This window comes from Eptatretus burgeri, chromosome 1 (assembly GCF_056783735.1).
Source record: "Eptatretus burgeri isolate ZD-2024b chromosome 1, Ebu_testis_v1, whole genome shotgun sequence".
NCBI classification, from domain to species: Eukaryota; Metazoa; Chordata; class Myxini; order Myxiniformes; family Myxinidae; genus Eptatretus; species Eptatretus burgeri.
Genome location: NC_140961.1, coordinates 159,273,279 through 159,293,143, shown reverse-complemented (window position 1 = coordinate 159,293,143; position 19,865 = coordinate 159,273,279). Strand labels below are relative to the sequence as shown.

Below are 19,865 nucleotides of genomic sequence, written 5' to 3'. Positions count from 1 at the left end.
GTTAATTGGTTGAAAAGTTATATTCCACCCACATCCGTGGTGGCCATCTTGGATTTATGCAAATTAGCGGAGTTCCCCAAGGTTGCCGCTCCACCAACCAAGCCAAATTTTCTCTCTAGACCCATGTGAGTACGAAACCATCAAAAAACAATATACTTATCATTACAACAAGGTTGAGTACAGAACATGTACGGGTGGCAAACGGACTAATTGTGCATCACCTGGTTGCCAACCCTGTCTGTGCGGACCAGTACAATGCAGATATGTTCAGGATATTGAGCCGAACTCGGAGCTCGTTTCATTTCTGTATGTTGGAAGGAACCTTCATCCTTACCACGGATCCAATACCATGTGGTCAAAAGGAATTTGTACGATCTCTCTGTCTCTTTCAGCATGGAACGATCAACGGAAGTACGGTAACAAATGGCGAACTCTGCTCCAGCCAATGGGAGCTCGAGGTTAAGATGTTGAACCGACCAATGGGCGTTCGGATTAACTGTGACATCATTACAGCCGAACCAATCAGTGTCTACCTTATTGAGACCTGCGTATAAATCACGTGCCTTCACTCCCTCCTTCACTTGCTGCCATTTTTTTTTTACCCTGATGAGTGCACCACGATGAGTTTCGGTCGCCATTATGTCGTGTTTATTTGTTTGTATTCATATATATATATATATATATATATATATATATATATATATATATATATATATATATATATATATATATATATATATATATATATATATATATATATATATATATATATACACACACAAACATACATGTAATCGGGAGGAAGTTGATTGCTTTCAGGTCGTTTATTGTTACACATCCTCTGCATATCTCGTAGAATTGAGATGGTCAGGTGACCAAAATGTGTGGGGAGGGTGTTTGAAGGCTTTAAGTTAATGGTAGGAAGAGCGAAATATTCCACGATTTCAATGAGGTAATGAATCTACATAATAATACTCTTGTTCATCCGTGTATTATATTCCACCCATTGTTGTGACAGCCGGCCTGGCTCCAACCACAATTTCAACCTGAAAAATCATACCGCCGCCATGTTGGTCCTTATTGCTATGCAACGTCAAAGACAGGAGAGTGGCGGGGGGGGGGGGAGGGGTTGATGACTTGCAAGTTGCGAGGCTGGAAGGGGTGAGTTGAGGACTTGAAGTAACTGTGTTTGTGTGTGTGTGTGTGTTTTTTTGTGACACTTCACTTTCATTAAATTTGGAACCTGGGAATAAATCTCATAAATTGCATCATCATTATGACCACACATAATTATTTAAGATCTAAATCCTTTTCGTAATTTATGTTTCTTGAATAAGTCGTTTCTTACAAAGCGAAAAGCCTCTGTTATTTCTCAAAAAAGTTATCCCTAGATCGGTTCTTGTACATTTATTTAATAATTACCAAATACATATCTGACTGTACTTCAGGTGTCACACTCTGTGTGCACTGATCCGTGTGCACCAGGAACCCGGAAAATCGGACGTAAAGGAGAAGCAGCATGCTGCTTTGATTGTGTACTCTGCACTTCTGGAGAGTTCTCCAACACAACAGGTATGATTTAAAACATTGATCATCTCTCTCGATCCTTACCCCGATTTCCTGATGGCCAACGGGAAGTATTATCTCAGGAATGTGCTGTTTTAATATCCCTCAACAAGTGCTCACAAAGAAATTCAACACAGAAGGAGGCCATTATGCCCGTCAAGTCTATGCAATCATTCCAACATCTCAATCACCCTTTCCTCCCACGACTTCTCAAAAACAATCCAACTCGGAGTTTAAATTAGCTACGAGCAGAGTGCTCGTCTCCAACACATTCATTAATGTCTCACCTCAAGTGAGCAATTTTTATAGTGTGTATTGGAGGAAATGGGAAATCAACATAAAGTGATGATGTGGATTGTGATAACTGGTACATGTTTATCTTGTAGACAATGGTGGTCTGCTCAGAAGAAGAACTATTGGTCCTGATTAAAATTGCCAAATACACTGCCTTTCTTGTCATATCGTTTAGTAAATGGTATCAGGCACAGCTTTAACATTTTTGTCATCAACGTGATTCAAGAAATCTAAGTGTTTGAAATTGTTAAGATGCCCTGATTACCTCCACAAAATCACATGCGAACGCCCCAACACGGTATTAAAGTATTAGATTGTTTCTCCTGTCTACATTTACAGGCTGTCTATTCCATGCATTTACCACTCTTTGAGAGAAAGACCCCTGCCTTACTGTGGTACTTTCCTCTTCCTTCCTCTGAAACTGTGGTCAATGGTCCTGCCACTGCCCATTTTTCTAAAATGTTTGCACTTATTTTGTCTATACACATATCATTAGTTTTAAACCAGTCAATCACATCCCCTCGCAAACTCCTCCTTTTCTTTGGCATGAGCACATTACCTAAGGCATCGATCCCCACCCCAGACGCAAGCCTTCAATTCAAACCTCCGACACCCCCCCCCCATACTGAAACTACCAAAATCACTGCTCAACCACACTCATTTGTTCATCCTTTTTCCCACCTGTTGTACTGCCTTGCCCATTCTCCTGAACCTCATTCCAATTTCCAGATCTTAAAGACAGCTGTTCACCACCATATCAGATCACCCCCCCATCCCAAACCATGAGTTCTTCTACTCCCCTTAACCCATTACCCCTCCTCCCTCGCCCAGCTCCTTCGAAATTTATAGTTTTTTTTTCCCTCAGAGTTTGCCTCAGTATCCATCTTGTTCATGCTCTTTGTCCTCTCATACTCCTCATTCTTCCCCTACATTCCTCACTCATTCCAGCTCTTCCACAAGTCTAATTCTTATACATAAAATAAATTCCATTATTCTGTCATGTCAAGACTTCCCTCTTTTCCTTCGAGATAACCTCCCGGCATTTTGTGTCGTCCCCTGTCCATGATCATAGCCACTGTGAAATACAACAAACAATGGCTTCAAGTGGTCCTGAAGGAGTGCCTGTTCTTGTATTGCAGACATTTCCTTCCACGGACACCCCTGCCTTTCTGCCGCACGGTGTCTCACTATTATTTACTGCTTTTCCCAGATGATTAATCCCTATCATGATATTCAACCATTGTTTCTCAATTTTGTCCCTTTATTCCAATCCCCCTTAACCCCACACACAAAGCGAAAAGTAGGTTGAAGCAATTGGTTCACTTTGCCTGTCGTCTGTCGACAGACATCAGTACATGATAGATAAATAATTTTATTTCATTTGAATGCTACATTTTGAAAACTGTTGAAGTGAATCAGAACACGAACCTGTAGCTCAATTTCCTTTCACCATACATTCACTATCATCTCCAATTTAGGTCTAATTACCTGCATATTTGTTTACCCTCTTTGCATCGGTACCTCCGCCACCGAAGTTGGATTGAGGTTTCGTTCTCAGCCCTCACTGTCTGTCTGTCTTTCTTTGTCACACATTTTTGGCCACAGGTTTCAAACAATCGTTCTGAATTTTTTCTGTGCATGTCGGAGACCAGCCATGGACAGCAACACAATTTTGGTGAAGATCTGAATCCGGATCCAGACACTTTAATTTTTAAGTGATTTTTTTTCACCATTGAGAGATGGGGCCAAAAATGGTATATACTGTTGGACCCAGCTGTTCTCGGACCATGCGTATTCGCTGTTTACAAAATGCAACCTGCTTCGACATTCACGGCCCTGCGCTTCGTGTATTTGTGGATTTTTGTGGGCACAAAAAAAGTATTCCATGAGCTGCACACACAAAGCAGTTCTAAAATATATCTTCCACGAACCATGCTATAAACGAGCTGTATGTACATACTGTAGTGTACCAGTACACAAAAACATGTCTTCCATGAGCCGCATGCATAAACACAGTTCGAAAGCGTATCTTCCACGAGGTACATTGTACTATAAGTGAGCTGGATGTGCCTGCTGTACATTAATATAGTACTGTACACAAAAACGTAGCTTTCACGAGCCGCGTGCATAACAATTCTAAAACATATCTTCCACCAGGCACGAACGTTGTTACTGAGCTGTGCGGCTTGTTCCACCATTCAGCTCGAAAGATGCTTCACCGCATCTATTATGAGCTGCTGAAGATGTTTCCCCCCTCCCTTCTTCCGCAACAGTTACACAATTAAAATATGAAATGTTAGCATGGACCCTTGCATAAGCAATTAAAATTATCCCCAAAATCTATTATGAGCTGCTGAAAAGGTTTATCTCTGCCCCCCTCCCTGCCCCCCCCCAGCTCTATCAAGTTACACAATTAAAATCTTTCACCACATCCGACACCTGCTGAGTAAAATATTAGCATGACGCTTGCATAATTAAAATGCTTCACCACATCTACCCCCCATTCCCCATCTGAGAACATCTGGTAAAACATTCCATCCGCCAACATCCCCAACAAACAATGGGCATATTACTCACCCCTCCCACAGACAGCCACAATTCCCATAGTATGTATGCAGCATGTCCTGGTTCTCAATCAATCTTCGAGTCCTGTTGCCTTTACCCGTGTTTTGCCTCTCATGCCACTCATTTTATCATTGATCAAACATTGCTCCCAAGCATAAGACCAGTGCTGGAGATGCATCTACTGCCAAGAAGCAGAAAAAGTGATGAGCCTTCGTCACAAAGTGGAGCTGCTGGACCAGCTGACGAGAGGACAGAGTCTGGCCTCTGTGGGCCGATGCCATGGAGTAAATCATCAAATTCAATAAAAAAATAGTGTTGTGCGAGTGCTGCACCAAGCACCAAAGCGGTCACCCACGTCCGGGATGCTTTGATGTCATGGAGCCTGAGGCGTTGGATGATCAAATTTCCTCACATGCAGAGGAGCTCACCGAGGAGGAGTTGGGAGCCATTTGTGAGTGAGGAGGTCAGGTCAGGAATGGGACATGCGCCAGAGCAGCGCATCGCTGTGTCCACTTTCCACCGGTAATCCAGCGGCCTCTGTCTGGCCATCCCACTGGCAGATGCCTGGCCCATCCCCATCTACTTGATATGCTGATCAACCTGCTGCAACCACAAGGTACGTGGTCAGCCCATTGGCCTCCTCCATTCAGGAGGCTCCCTCAATGAGAATCTTGTGAGCAGTATCAGTGTTAGGAAAACAAGCTTGCTTTCAAACCTCGAGTCAGATTCTGCAACCGGTCCAGACGGCATCAGCCCACGTGTCCTCAAAGCCTGCTCTTCTGCTCTTGCTCACCCTCTCTCTGTTCTATTCACCCTCTCATTTTCCCAAGGTCATCTGCCATCTGCTTGGAAATCTGCTAACATCACTGCCCTGCATAAAAAGGTGCAAAAACAGATCCCTGTAACTACAGACCAATCAGCCTTCTCCCAATCATCAGCAAGGTTATGGAATCCATCATCGCTTCAGACATGAAATCCTTCCTCTTCTCCAATGGCTTGATTTCCAATCATCAATTTGGTTTCAGACCAGGTCACTCTACCCTGGATATGCTGCTACTGCTCTCCCATCAATGGATGGAGGTCCTCAATGCCAGACAGGAAATCCGAGCCGTATCCCTGGACATATCACGTGCTTTTGACACAGTCTCGCACCCTGCCCTACTCACCAAACTCTCTTCCCATGGTATTCAAGGCCATCTCCACTCATGGCTCGCAGATTTCCTCTCCTGTCGCAGTCAACGTGTGGCCCTAAATGGAGTTCTTTCATCCCCTCTTCCTGTGCAGGCTGGAGTTCCTCAAGGTAGCGTTCTGGGCCCTGTTCTTTTTCTGGTTTTCATCAATGATCTCTCGGACTCTCTGGAAAATCCTCTATTTCTCTTTGCCGACGACTCCACCCTCTGCCGTACCATCTGTCATCCCTCAGACCGGCAAGCAGCAGCTTCTTCGCTCACTGCAGATCTGGATAAAATCACAAACTGGTCCAACACGTGGAACATGTCTTTCAATCCACACAAATCTCACACTCTCACTATGTCTCTTCGAAAGGACCGTTTACAAAACCCCCCCATCCACTTTCTCAACAATCCTCTGGAAGAAGTCTTTTCTTTCAAGCTTCTGGGTCTTACTATCTGCCATGACCTTTCCTGGGAAAGTCACATTTCCAACCTTGCCTCAAAAGCCAGTCGCCGACTGGGAATCCTCCGTCGTGCAAAGTCCTTCCTCGGCCCTCTTGAGCTCCTGACTACTTACAAAGCTTTTGTCCGTAGCCTGATGGAGTACTGCTCTCCCCTCTGGGCTGGTGCTCCTGCCTCCCACCTTTCTCGACTTCACGCTGTCGAAACCAGGGCTTTTAAGATCATCGGCATCTCCCGCAATGAAGCTGAGTCTTTGGGCCTCTCACTCAATCACCGCAGGTTGGTCGGTGGTCTTTCTGTCTTCTACGGACTCCTCTCCAGCCTTGCCCCCCCTGCTCTCTCTGCGATTTGTCCCAACCACATTTCCACAGGGCGCTCAAGGTCCGCCAACAACCCCCTTCTGGTAAAACTACCAAAATCACGAATCACTGCTCATCTTCACTCTTTCATTCCTCTTTTTTCCCGCCTTTGGAATAAACTTCCTACTCTATTCTTTCCCATTCTTCCCTCCAGGCTTTCAAAACAGCTGTTCACCACCACCTCTTATCTTCCCCCATCCAAATGGTTTCCTTCCTGCTTTCCTTCCTGAAAGTCCCTGTAATGTCCATCTTCTCCTCGCCATGTTCCCCGTCCCATCCCCATCCCTCTCCCTTCCACAGTTCACCTGTGTCTGTTCCCCAATGTTTTGTCCCTTCCACTCCCGCCCCTCTTGTCTCATGCCTCCTTGCTGTGAGTTGTGTGTTAGCTCTCATACGAGCCTCGACCAAGGTATACAAAAAAAAAAAAAAGCCACATGTCCATACAGCCGCAGCTGACGCTCACGGACTGTGGAGGTAACAAATCTCATTTAAATCCCTCAGCAACAGCTCGTTGGACAGAAAGTCTGACCAGAAATAGACAATGATTCTCGGAAGAGACCTGGTACTAAAGGAATCAAGTCTCCATCTTAGATCCCTGGTCAGAGTCCAAGTCTCACATTTGTAGAGCAAGACTGGAAGCAGCAAGGACCTGAAGACTCGGACTTTCGTCCTCCAGCACAGGAACCGGTAGCACCCCACCCCCATGATCAAGTGAATCAATGACTCCCCAGACCCGACCCAGATGTCTGCTGACCTCTGACTCACAGCCAGCAGAGACATGAATATCACTGCTGAGGTAAGTGAATCTCTCCATGACCTCAAAATCTCACCACAAACAGGTAAAGACTGGAGAGCAGCATCCAATATGTCATTGAAAGCCTGGATCTTAGTTTTGACCCAGGAAACCTATAATCCCAGATTCTCTGTCTCCTCATTCAGCACCTCGAGTGCCCCCCAAAAGGATATCTCGTGTCCCTGCAAAGATAACTGCATAATCTGCGAAATCAAGGTCAGAGATGTTGACATGACATAAAATGATGCAACACAGCTTGATCTCTCCATAAACCTCCCCAGAATCCAGTCTACACAAGTGATGAAAAGTGTGGGGGTGAGTACATACCCCTGACAAAGCCCAGTAACAACTGGAAATAAGTCAGAGATGGTACCAACACATCTCATAGCACTTTCAGTACCAGAGTATAGTTCAGTAATCAGAACGATCAGTTTTGGTGGCACCCCATGAAGACCAAGAATCCTCCAGAGTGCATCCCAATTCAATAAATCAAATGCTTTTCAGAGATCAACATGGGCTGCAAGCATCCCCTGCCAAAACTCTCGTGTGCGTTCGGTGAGGACCCGAAGAGCAAGGATACGGTCAATCGTTGACCTCTTTGGTGTAAAGCCTGATTGCTCTGGACGCTGATGCTCAAGCAGATGCTGGTGAACCCTGTCAATAATTATCCAAGCAAAGACCTTTCCGAACACTGAGAGCAGCGTCATCCCTCGTTAGTTGTTGCTGTCTTGGCAAATCACCCTTCCCTTTCCAGAGAAGGACAAGACAGCCCCTCTTCCTGTGAGGTGGGATGATGCCTGTGTACCAGGCAGACTACAGAACTGCTTGCATTGACATGAGTACAGCCAGCATTTCCAGCGGCATTGAAAAGTTCAGCATCGAAGCCAAAGATCCCAGGAGCTTTACCCCATTTCAACCTGTTCACCACCCCCTGTGTTTCCACAAATAAAGATGGTTCAAAGTTGATTGGAGGGTCAGCAATAAGGATAGTAACATCCCTTACATCCAACTAAACAGCTTGTGGATCAGCCTGGTACAACCGTTCAAAATAACCAGCTCATCGGGCCTTCAGTTTGGACTCCTCTGTCAAGAGCCCACCAGCCTCTGCTCGAACTGCAGTACACTGAGGGTCGGGCTTGGACGAACGCAATGCGGGAATTCCCCCGTAAGCAGGATGAGAATCACTTGACCACAGGTGATGCCCTAACCCCTCACACACAGATTCATCATGCATCAGCCTCCTTGTCCACCCTCAGTGCACTTCAGTTTTATGCCTCAGTGCTCTGAACAGCTCAGCACTGACATTCAGCCTGTCCCTGTGATTCTGGTCAATGGTATCCATTGTTCATTGAGAGACAAAATTCTTCTTCGCCCGACGGTGAATTCCAAGACATCGACCAGCAACATCAAGGACGATGGTCTTGAAGTCACTCCACAACTCTTCAGGATTCGCCAATGCACCAGCCCCCCCCCAAATCTCCACTCGGCCTGTTTACCCTCTCCTCAGCTCCCCTCTCATCCTTGAGCTTGCCACCATCCAGCTGAGGCAGGGATGGGACCATTCTCCTGGATATACGCTGCAACTTGCGAGTCGCTAAAACAAGCCGCTGGTCAGTAATAAAGAACTGAGCACTCGGGTCGACTCTGCCGCTCTGGACCATCCTCCAGCAACCATCAATGAGAACATGGTAAATCTCCTTTTTCACATCACCAACATTGGAACACCAAGTCCACTGATGAACTAGTGGGCGCTGAAATCATGAACCAGCCACCGGAAATCCATAACTTCTTGCAAAGTTAAGGAACTTGTTGCTATTCTGGTTCACAGTTCCAAAATCGTGGGAACCAACACACATCTCATAACCATCCCTATCAGTTCCAGTCGATGCATTGAAATTCCCCAAGACTAGAAGAGTATCTCGCCTGGGGCACTGATCAGCCACAGACTCTAGCGTGGCATAGAATTCATCCTTCATGGTGAGATGACTCACCTGTGTTGGAGCATATACAGAGACAAGGGAAATGACATCCAAGGAATGACAAATCGTTAGCCTCATAATACGCTCGTTGACCTCTTATTATTGGGGTCAGCTTATTGGACACAGCTACAGCAACTCCTTGGGCATGATAACCATCAGAGCGACCAGACCAATAATACGTGAACCTCCCCTCCATGATCTCGAGGGAATCTGGTCTCCGAACCTCAGAGTGCTGCAACACCGGTGTCCTAACGCTTGAGCTCAGATGATAACAGAGACAGGTGGTCATCCTCTCTTAGGGATAGGACATTCCAGGCACCCACCCAAAGGGACCGCCTCAGGTTAACCCAAGGAGACCGCCGTCTGGTGGACGACACCTCAGTACCACCCTGACACACTCACCCGCAATCTGACTTCGAAATGTTACTGCATTGTTTCCCTCCTTTCAGCAAAGATTGGGGGGTCCCAAAGGCTTTGCCCCCATTCCGGTCATCTTGTGAGCTGCCCAGCAAAGGACAGCTGCACAGGGGTTCTCCCATGGAGTGGGTTTTCAGTTTTCTTTGCGTTTATCTTTGCTAACAAATCGTTTTGCGGAACGAATGGTTTCACGGTGACCGGAGTGCAAATCCGGGCACTGACCTCCAAAAAAAAAAGTCACCCAACTGCAGGAGGTCGTACGCAGACACAGCCACTAGAAATCTATTTCAGTTGGCTCACAAGGAGCTACTCCACCCTTTCACAGATTTGGTTTTTAAACCTGCTGGGTATCCCCATCCATCCACAATCCTCATCAGAAAACCTTCTGGAGGAGATGGCTCTAGTCACTGACAATTCGACCATGAAACAGGTTAGTTCAGGTTTAAATGGAACCTGTAGCAAGCCACAGATCTAATCTGGCTTGACCTGACACAACTTATGTGCAATTTCTAAAATCCTCAATTTTCTTCTGATTTACTTGAAATTTGAACAGCATTTGCATATCAGGTCAATGAATTCACCCACCGATTATTTTTTTACAGGCATAATTGATAAAATTGAGAGATTGGGCAAAAAATTATATAAATCATGATATCTCAAAAAGATTTGGATGAGTAATGAAAAAATGAGGTTGATGATTGGGATAGGCCATCAGTTGAGAGAAGGATTGAGAATAGCCAAAATTCATAGAGTTTTAAAATTTAAACAAAGTCCTTGGATGAAGAAGTATATTAAATTCAATACAGATATGAGAACAAATATCAAGGTAAAATTTGAAGGGGAATTCTATAAATTCTCTAACCAAAACATAAACTGTTCAGCCTGGCCTCGGTATGCGCTCCACTAAGTTCCATTACACTTTGTTCTGTTTTGTCAAGTGTCACTCTCTGAGCGATTTTTTTTTTTTCCCCAACTGTTTGTATGTTTGTGAACAAGATATTTCAAGAAGTTGTGGATGAGTCGTGAAAAAACGAGGTGGATGAGTTGGGATAGCCCATCAGTGGGATACAAAACACAAACTGTTCAGCCTGGCGTGGGTGTGCGCTCCACTAAGTTCCATTACACTTTGTTCTGTTTTGTCAAGTGTTACTCTTCGAGTGGTTTTTCATCTGTTTGTACGTTTGTGAACAAGATATTTCAAAAAGTTGTTAATGGATTCAAACTAAATTTTATGGAGAGCATGAGTATGTGACACAAATGAAATGATTCGATATTGGTGAAAATCCGATTCCGGATCTGAATTCGAGAATTTTTAAAGTGATATTTCACCATTCCGAGATGGGGCCAAAAACGTCATCTAGCAGGATTTCTGAAAAAGTTGTGGATGGATTCGGACGAAACTTGGTTGGCAGGTTGGGTATGAAACAAAGAAGAACTGCTTTGATTTTGGTGAAGATCAAATCCGGATTCGGATCTGATAATTTTTTTTCAGTGATTCATCACTATTCAGTGATAGTGCTAAAATGATGTGTAGTCCTATATTTGAAAAAAGTTACGGATGGATTCGGATAAAACAGAGTTGGTTTTCTGACACTAACAAGCAGATTAAATTTTAGTTCATGTCCGAATCCTGATTCAGCCTATCAGTGGGATACAAAACGTAAACTAATCAATCTGGTGGAGGTATGCACTCTTCCTCGTGGCCGTTCTACTTCTAACTATTAAACTATGTCCACATTATTCTTGCAACAACATCCATTCCATTGAAGATCGTTTCGCCTTGTTGCGATCAGTGCAACTGTACCTTCCAACTCTCTTGATCCCTCACATATAATTTTCTTGTTTACTCACAAAAGATTCTCAGGATTGCCTTCACTGTCCGAATTACTTTTGGTCAAATGAACAGCACAATGACTGTGTGCCCATGGATGTGGAGTACTTGGAAATCTCAGAACCACTCACACTTGCAATTTTGGCCATAAATGTACTTGGTGTTTTATTGACAATTCTTATCAAAATGTTATTATGTCAATACCAAAGGTTCCTGGGGAAAAGTAAAGCAAACACTGCAGTGAGTGCTGCACTACTTGTATCTGTGGCTGGATGTTTTTCAGGAAGTTCCCTTTTCATGGGAAAACCAACAGATTTGGTATGCCAGGTGAGAGTGGCTCTCACTCTCACTTTCCTCACTTTGTGTGTCATTTGCATTCTTGACATGACTGTCCAAGAAATCCATGAATTAAAAGGTAAATACAAACTTTCGTTCACAAGTTCTGTTTGTAAATTGCTTTAATGTCTTATTTCTTATAAGAAAGTTTAACCTGTTTGACATATTCTTGTGGTCTTTCTTGGTCTTTCTTCTGTTAATCATTGAGCTTTACACTATCCACTTCGACCCTGTCCCTACATGAACACCTCTTCTCATGCAGTGGTACATCTGTACGTTTTTGTTTACACGTTATTTTCAACCCACACTTTTTATTTGACCCTTTCCCTTCTGTTATCTTCATATCCGAGTCTTGACACCTGTATGTACAAAACGTTTTTAATTTGCATAGATTAATGCCAATCGAATAGCTCAATGATACAGTAGAAGTGTATCTCTGCAGTGAAAGTAGATGTAGTTCACATTTGTGTGAGGTTGAAGAAATGGGGAAGTAATTAACACAGGAGCCAATAATAGTTCATGTATGAGAGGAGACATGACGATGGAAATGAGTGGGATGAGGATATATTGAATAATGAGGCATAAATGAAAATCTGACAATGCATCCTCCAAAATAATGAGGTGGAAAATTGTGGTGAAACACAATTTGAGAGCCAATGGGAATAGAAAAGATCAGAAAAAGGAATAGTGGATAAAATATGATGATTTTTGGATGGCAATTTCAACGAGGTGGAAAGAAAACAAGTTGATTGGACAGATTCAGAGTGGTATTTTCAGGTTGGAGAAAAGAGAGTGTAAAAAGAGTGGAGGTGAGTAGTTCATATATACTTGTGATTTAAAAGGTTCAGGTTGCTCATGGGGTTAATGTGACATGTTCTAGCTCATGACCAAATATTTGAGGTCAGAGGTGAGATGCTCACAGCTTGCAAAAAAAAAAAAAAAATACAGATTGGCCACCAACCTGTATGTGCTGTGAGATAAAAGGAGCAAGTGTTGCAACATAACCTCCTGTTTAGGAATTAGATTTTTTATTTTTTTTGATAACCAGGTTCACAACATATTTGACCGATACTTTGTCTCTGAATTCGTCCCGATCACACATGCGATAAGAGGAGTGAGATAATATTTTTTTTACTCTATTTTCCTGTCTAGCAGTCAAAAAATATTCAAAATCATTCGAAAGTGGAAATGTACTGTTTTTTAAGAACGTTGTAAAGGACACAAACAACTGGCTCGATAAACTAACGTGACATGTCAGATAAGGTGATGTAATAGACAATGGGTAAAACGGCAGTATAACCTGGATTTAATTTATTGTTACCTATTTTTATACCTCTCCAAGCTTTTATTTTAATTGAATTGTTTGCTTGAACATGAAAACACAAATCACCTTGATAATAATTCCAAGAACCATGCATATCCTGTGCCTATAGAAAGTCCACGCTCCCTGTCAGAATTTTCACCTTTTTGTTTTCTTTTTGCCGGGAATTAAATTGCATTAATTCAGGCTTTTGCCAGCTTTATTTACACATCATAAGCCACAACTTCCAAGAGAAAAAAAATCGACAAATTTCATAAAATTAATGAAACATACAAAACTACAATATCTTGGTTGGATAAGTGTCCATCCCCCTGAGTTAATACTTGGTGGAAGCATCTCTGACAGCAATTGCACCTGCGAGTCTGCAGGGATAGGTCTGTACCAACTTTGCACACCTTGATTGGGAAATGTTGCCCATTCTTCTGTTCAAGCTCAGTCAAGTTGTGTGGGGAGCGTTGATGGACAGCAATCTTCAAATCATGCCACAGATTTCCGATTGGATTGAGTTTGGGGCGCTGACTGGGCCACTCAAGAACATTTATCTTTTTGTTCCTCAGCCACTCCAGTGTAGCTTTGGCTGTGTGCTTCGGGTTTTGTCATGCTGAAAGGTGAACTTCCATCCAAATTTCAGCTTTCTTGCAGAGGGCAGCAGGTTTTCCTGAGGGATTTTTGTGTATTTCGGTCTATCCATTTTCCCTTTGATCCTGACAAATTCCCCAGTCCCTGATGATGAGAAACATCCCATATCTTGATGCTGCCACCACCATGCTTCACAGTCTGGATGGTGTTATTTGGGTGATCTGCTGTGTTGGGTTTGTGCCAAATTTAACATTTTGCATTTAGGCCAAAAAGTTGCATCTTAGTTTCATTAGACCACAAAACGTTTTGCCACATGGATTCACAATCTCCAGACTGTTTTTTTGCAAACCTCAAACATAACTCAAGGTGGTCTTTTTTGAGAAATAGGTTCCTTCTTGCAATCCCACTGTACATGCCAGACTTGTGGAGTGCTTGGATATTGTTGTCACATGCACACAGTGACCAGTCTTTGTCATAAGGGCCTGTAGCTCTTTCAAAGTTGCCATTGGCCTCTCGGTGGTCTCTCTGATCAGTCTCCTCCTTGCGTGGTCATTCAGTTTGGAGGGACGGTCTGATCCACACAAGGTCAGGTATGGGAGCAAGTGCCAGAACAGCACGTCGCTGCATCCACTTTCCGCCGGTACTCCAGGGGCCTCCGTCTGGCCATCCCCCAGGCAGATGCCAGGCCCATCCCCATCTCCTTGAGATGATGGTCAACCTGTTGCAACCATGAGGCACGTGGTCGACCCACTGGCCTCCTCCACTCATGAGACTCCCTCGCTGAGAGAATCTGGTGAGCAGGATCAGATTCAGGAAAACGAGCCACATGTCCATACAGCCGCAACTGACGCTCACGGACTATGCAGGTAACAAATCTCATCCGAGTCTCTCTCAGCAACCGCTCGTTGGACACAAAATCCGACCAGCGATAGCCAAGGATTCTCCGAAGAGACCTGGTACCAAAGGAATTAAGTCTCCGTCTCAGATCCTTGGTCAGAGTCCAAGTCTTGCACCAATAGAGCAAGACTGGAAGTACCAAGGACCTGAAGACTCGGACTTTCGTCCTCCCGCACAGGTACCGGCAGCGCCACACCCCATGATCCAGTGAATCCATGACTCCCCAGGCCCAACCCAGACGTCTATTGACCTCTGACTCGCAGCCAGCAGAGACATGAATATCACTGCCAAGGTAAGTGAATCTCTCCACGACCTCAACATCCTCACCACAAACAGACACAGACAGGACAGCAGCATCCAAGATGTCACCGAAAGCCTGGATCTTAGTTTTGACCCAAGAAACCCGTAATCCCAACGGCTCCGACTCCTCATTCAGCACCTCGAGGGCCCCCAAGAGGATGTCTAAAGTCTCCGCAAAGATGACTGCATCATCTGCAAAGTCAAGGTCCGAGATCTTGACATTCCCAAATGACGCACCGCAACTTGATCTATCCGACATCCTCCCTAGAATCCAGTCCATACAAGTGCTAAAAAGTGTGGGGGCAAGTACACATCCCTGACGAACTCCAGTAACAACTGGAAATAAGTCAGAGATGGTACCACCACACTTCACAGCACTCTCAGTACCAGAGTAGAGTTCAGACATCAGATCGATCAGTTTTGGTGGCACCCCACGAAGACCAAGAATCCTCCAGAGGACATCCCGATTCACTGAATCGAACGCTTTACAGAGATCAACATAGGCTGCAAGCAGCCCCTGCCGAAACTCTCGTCTGCGTTCGGTGAGGACACGAAGTGCAAGGATACGGTCAATCGTTGACCTCTTTGGTGTAAAGCCTGACTGCTCTGGACGCTGGTGCTCAAGCAGATGGTGGCGAACCCTATCGAGAATTATCCGAGCAAAGACCTTGCCCGGCACTGAGAGCAGCGTCACCCCTCGGTAGTTGTTGCAATCTTGGCAATCACCCTTCCCTTCCCAGAGAGGGACAACTAGGCCCCTCTTCCAGTCAGTTGGGATGATGCCTGTGTTCCAGGCAGAGCACAAAACTGCATGCAACGACACGAGTGCAGCATTTCCACCAGCCTTGAGAAGTTCGGCATGGATACCACAGATCCCTGGAGCTTTGCCCCGTTTCAACTGGTTCACCGCAGCCCGTGTTTCCACAAGCGTAGGTGGACCACAGTTGATTCGAGGGTCAGCAACAGGGATTGCAACACCCTTGACGTCCAACTCGACAGTTGGGGGATCAGCCTGGTACAACCGCTCAAAGTAACCGGCCCAGCGGGCCTTCACTTCAGACTCCTCTGTCAAGAGCCTACCACTCTCTGCTCGAACTGTAGTGCTCCGAGGGATGGGCTTGGATGAACGTAATGCGCGAATTCCCCTGTAAGCGGAACGAGAATCACCTGTCCACAGGTGATGCTCTACCCCCTCACAGATTCCTCGCACATAGGCCTCCTTGTCCACCCTCAGTGCACGTACAGTTTTACGCCTCAGCTCCCTGAACAGCTCAGCTCTGCCATTCAGCCTGGCCCTGCGACTCTGGTCAATGATATCCAGTGTCCCTTGAGAGACAAAATTCTTCTTTGCCCTGCGGTGAGCTCCAAGGCATCCACCGGCAACATCAAGGACGGTGGTCTTGAAGGCGCTCCACAACTCTTCAGGACCCCCCAAAGCACCCAGATCCCCCAGTGTCCACTCAGCCTGTTCGCAAACTCCTCAGCTACTCTCTCATCCCTGAGCTTGGCAACATCCAGCCTCGGCTGGGATGGTACCATTCTCCAGGATTTAAGGTGCAGCTTTAGAGTTGCTACAACAAGCCTGTGGTCAGTATTGAGGAACTGAGCACTCCGGTAGACCCTGCAGTTCTGGATCATCCTCCAACGACCGTCAATGAGGACATGGTCAATCTCCTTTGCCACACCGCCAGCGTTGGAATACCAAGTCCAGCGATGAGCTTGTGGGCGCTGAAACCATGAACCAGCCACCCTAAGTCCATGACTTCTTGCAAAGTCAAGGAACTTAGTGCTATTCTGGTTCATAGTTCCTGACCCATGGGGACCAACACACCTCATAACCGTCCCTATCAGTTCCAGTCGATGCATTGAAATCCCTCAAGACTAGAAGTGTATCTCGTCTGGGGCACTGATCAACCACAGACTCGAGTGTGGCGTAGAATGCATCCTTCACGGTGAGATCACTCGCCTCAGTCGGAGCATAAACAGAGACCAGGGAAATGACACCTAAGGAGTGACGAATCCTTAATCTCATAATACGCTCGTTGACTGGTGTTACCTCAATTATCATTGGGGTCAGCTTATTGGACACAGTTACAGCAACTCCTTGGGTATGGTAACCATCAGAGCGACCAGACCAATAGTAGGTGTAACCACCCACCATTATCTCGCCGCAATCCGGTCTCCGAACCTCAGAGAGAGCTGCAATCCCGATGTCCAAACGCTTGAGCTCAGATGATAACAGAGACAGGTGATCATCCTCTCTTAGGGATAGGACATTCCAGGCACCCACCCGAAGGGACCGCCTCAGGTTAACCCAAGGAGACCGCCGTCTGGTGGACGACACCTCAGCACCACTCCGACACACTCTCCCTCAATCTGACCCAGGGATGTTACCCCGTGGTTTCCCTCCTATCACAGATTGGGGGTCCCTAAGGCTTTGCCCCAATCCCGTCATCTGGTGAGCTGCCCTGCGAAGGGAAGCTGCACAGGAGGTACTCCCACGGAGTGGGTTTTCAGATTTTTTTTGCGTTTTGCGGAATGAAGGGTTTTACGGTGGCCGGAGTGCAAATCCTGCCACCAACCTCCTAATAAGAAGTGACCCAACTGCAGGAGGACGTCTGCAGACACAGTTGGGCACTAGATATGGATGTCCGTTGGCTCACAAGGAGCTCCTCCGCCCTTTGACAGGTTTTGTTTTTAATCCTGCTGGGTGTCCATATCCAAACACCCTCCTCACCAGAAAACCTGGTGGGGGAGACGGTTTAGTCGCCGACAACCCGACCATGGAACAGGTTAGTACAGGTTTACATGGTACCTGTAGCAGGTCACAGATCGAACCTGACCTGACAACATTACACAAGGTCTTGGTGGTACTATACGCCTTCCACTTCTTAATGATTGTCTTGACTGTGCTCCAAGTGATATTCAAGGCCTTTGATATATTTTTATTCCCATCCCTTGACCTGTGCTTTTTCACAACTTTATCCCTGAGGTCTTTTGAAAGCTTATTGTATCTCATTATTGAGTCTTTGCTGTGAAATGCACTACCCACAAAGGAAACCTACAGGAACAGCTCATTTCACTCTGAAATAATCAGTCACTACAATTTAACACAGGTGTCGGCCAATTAACTTGGTGTGTGATTTTTAAGGTGATTGGTTGCACCTGAGCTAATTTACAATCAACCAATATGCTTCACAGTCTGGATAACCCCACTCCCAAACATTCATTGATCCGACATGACTTCATATCATTTTCTTTATGGAAAACTCTCATACCAAATAAAATAAACTTTGGAACAAAGTGGACACTTATCCAACGAAGATCTTGTAGTTTTGTAATTTTAATCAATTTTCTGAAATTTGTAGAAGTTGTTTTTCACCTGGAAGTTGTGAGTTACAATGTTTAAATAAAGGCGTAAAACCTGTGATTTAATGCAATTTAATTCCAGGCTATAAGGCTGTAAATGGCAAAATTTTGAAAGGGGGTGTAGACTATCTATTGGCACTGCACATCATGAGTTGCCGTGGCATGTGAGAGGGTGCAGTATCAGGGTGAAGAAAAATCTGCCAATATGGCTATGTGCAATGCTTGTATTGACGGTGCATTCTGTGGTGATCAAGAAAGCCTCCGTCTCCTAAACTGTGACTCAATGTCATCTTATTACAGTGTTTATGTGTGAAGTATAACACTGCTTCAGTGCTGAACTTATGGGTTTTTTGAAACTTTTTAAAATCATTTTTTTATTTTAAATTAAAATTTAAGTATCCACACTGCGTGGGGTATCGTTTTTTTGGAACTCTCCAGTTTGCATATACATCCATTTTTATGTTGCTCACTTTGGTTCTTGTTCATATTGCAGGTGTTCTCCCTTGTAAAAAATATGAAATTTATTCTTTGATTTCCCACAAAGTCGTGGGTTTATGTACATTACCACTGATTGTAATTTGTTTTGTTTTGGTGATTGTTGGGAAATCTCGACGACACATGAACTTGGAGGTTCGTATCGGAACGATTGTGATGGAATGTTCTGGAATACCAATCTGGCCTGTTTGTACATTGGCTTATTTAGGAATTCTGGCAGGGTTGTGCCTCTGCCTTTCTCTTCAAGCAAGAACTACAACTTCACACAATAATAATCAAAGATTTATCTCTTTTGGGATCATTTTTGGCTTCATGGTGGGATTAGCTTTTGTCCCAGCTTACTACAGCACCCAAGGGAAGTTTTTAGTTGTGATTCAGGCTTTTTCAATCACTGCCATTGCATGGAGCCTCCTTGGTTGTGTATTTTTTCCCACGTGCTACACAATATTCTCTCAAATAAAACAAATAATATAAATATCCAATCGTTTATCTGTACCAATGATCTATACACACTTCTTGTTGCAATTGTGTGTTCGTCAGTGTGTGTCTCCTCCATAACTCCAAAATCTTGAAACCTTGTGGCCCAAAACTTTGCTTGCATACTCCGGTGTAATCCAAGTGAGTACATGGATGAAAATCGCATGTTTGGGTAAATTTAAACACCCCTTTTGAAGATAATTAACAGCTTACCTTCATGAAAGGCTTATCCTTGGTCAGTCCAACTTCACCTTGCAAGGGTCTTAACTGCCTTTTGGATTCACTGACTCAAATAGCCTTGTCTTGGAAACGTGATATATTCTCATGGATGAATTATTAAGGTATATAATTTAAATCTGATTTCGGATTTGAGGATTTCTTGAAATCTGGAGTGAAATCTGAACATTTAGAGAAATTACCGATTCTTACCACGAAGCGTATGTCTTATAATATTTAAGCCAGGCTGTGCAAGATTGTTCTCCATATTTTCGCAAGAAAATGTGAAACTGACGAGGCATTAAACATTACTTTTTCTGCTGTTCTGTTTTTCCCAAAGAGTAACTTCATTGAGTGCAACAAAAGTAATTAAACAGACTAAGGCTCCTGGGGCGTGAGCAGCAGGCATAACGAACGCAGCTCGGTTCTCCATGCGG

At 44.7% G+C, this 19,865-nt stretch overlaps 1 long non-coding RNA gene across 1 annotated transcript; it reads left to right on the top strand.

Annotated features, from left to right (window-relative positions):
• The first annotated feature begins 1,448 nt into the window (after positions 1 to 1,448).
• Positions 1,449 to 19,164, top strand: LOC147035862 (uncharacterized). Its single transcript, XR_015049181.1, has 3 exons — positions 1,449 to 1,572; positions 11,464 to 11,853; positions 18,734 to 19,164. It is a non-coding gene; the product is annotated as an uncharacterized LOC147035862 (long non-coding RNA).
• The last annotated feature ends 701 nt before the right edge of the window (positions 19,165 to 19,865 follow it).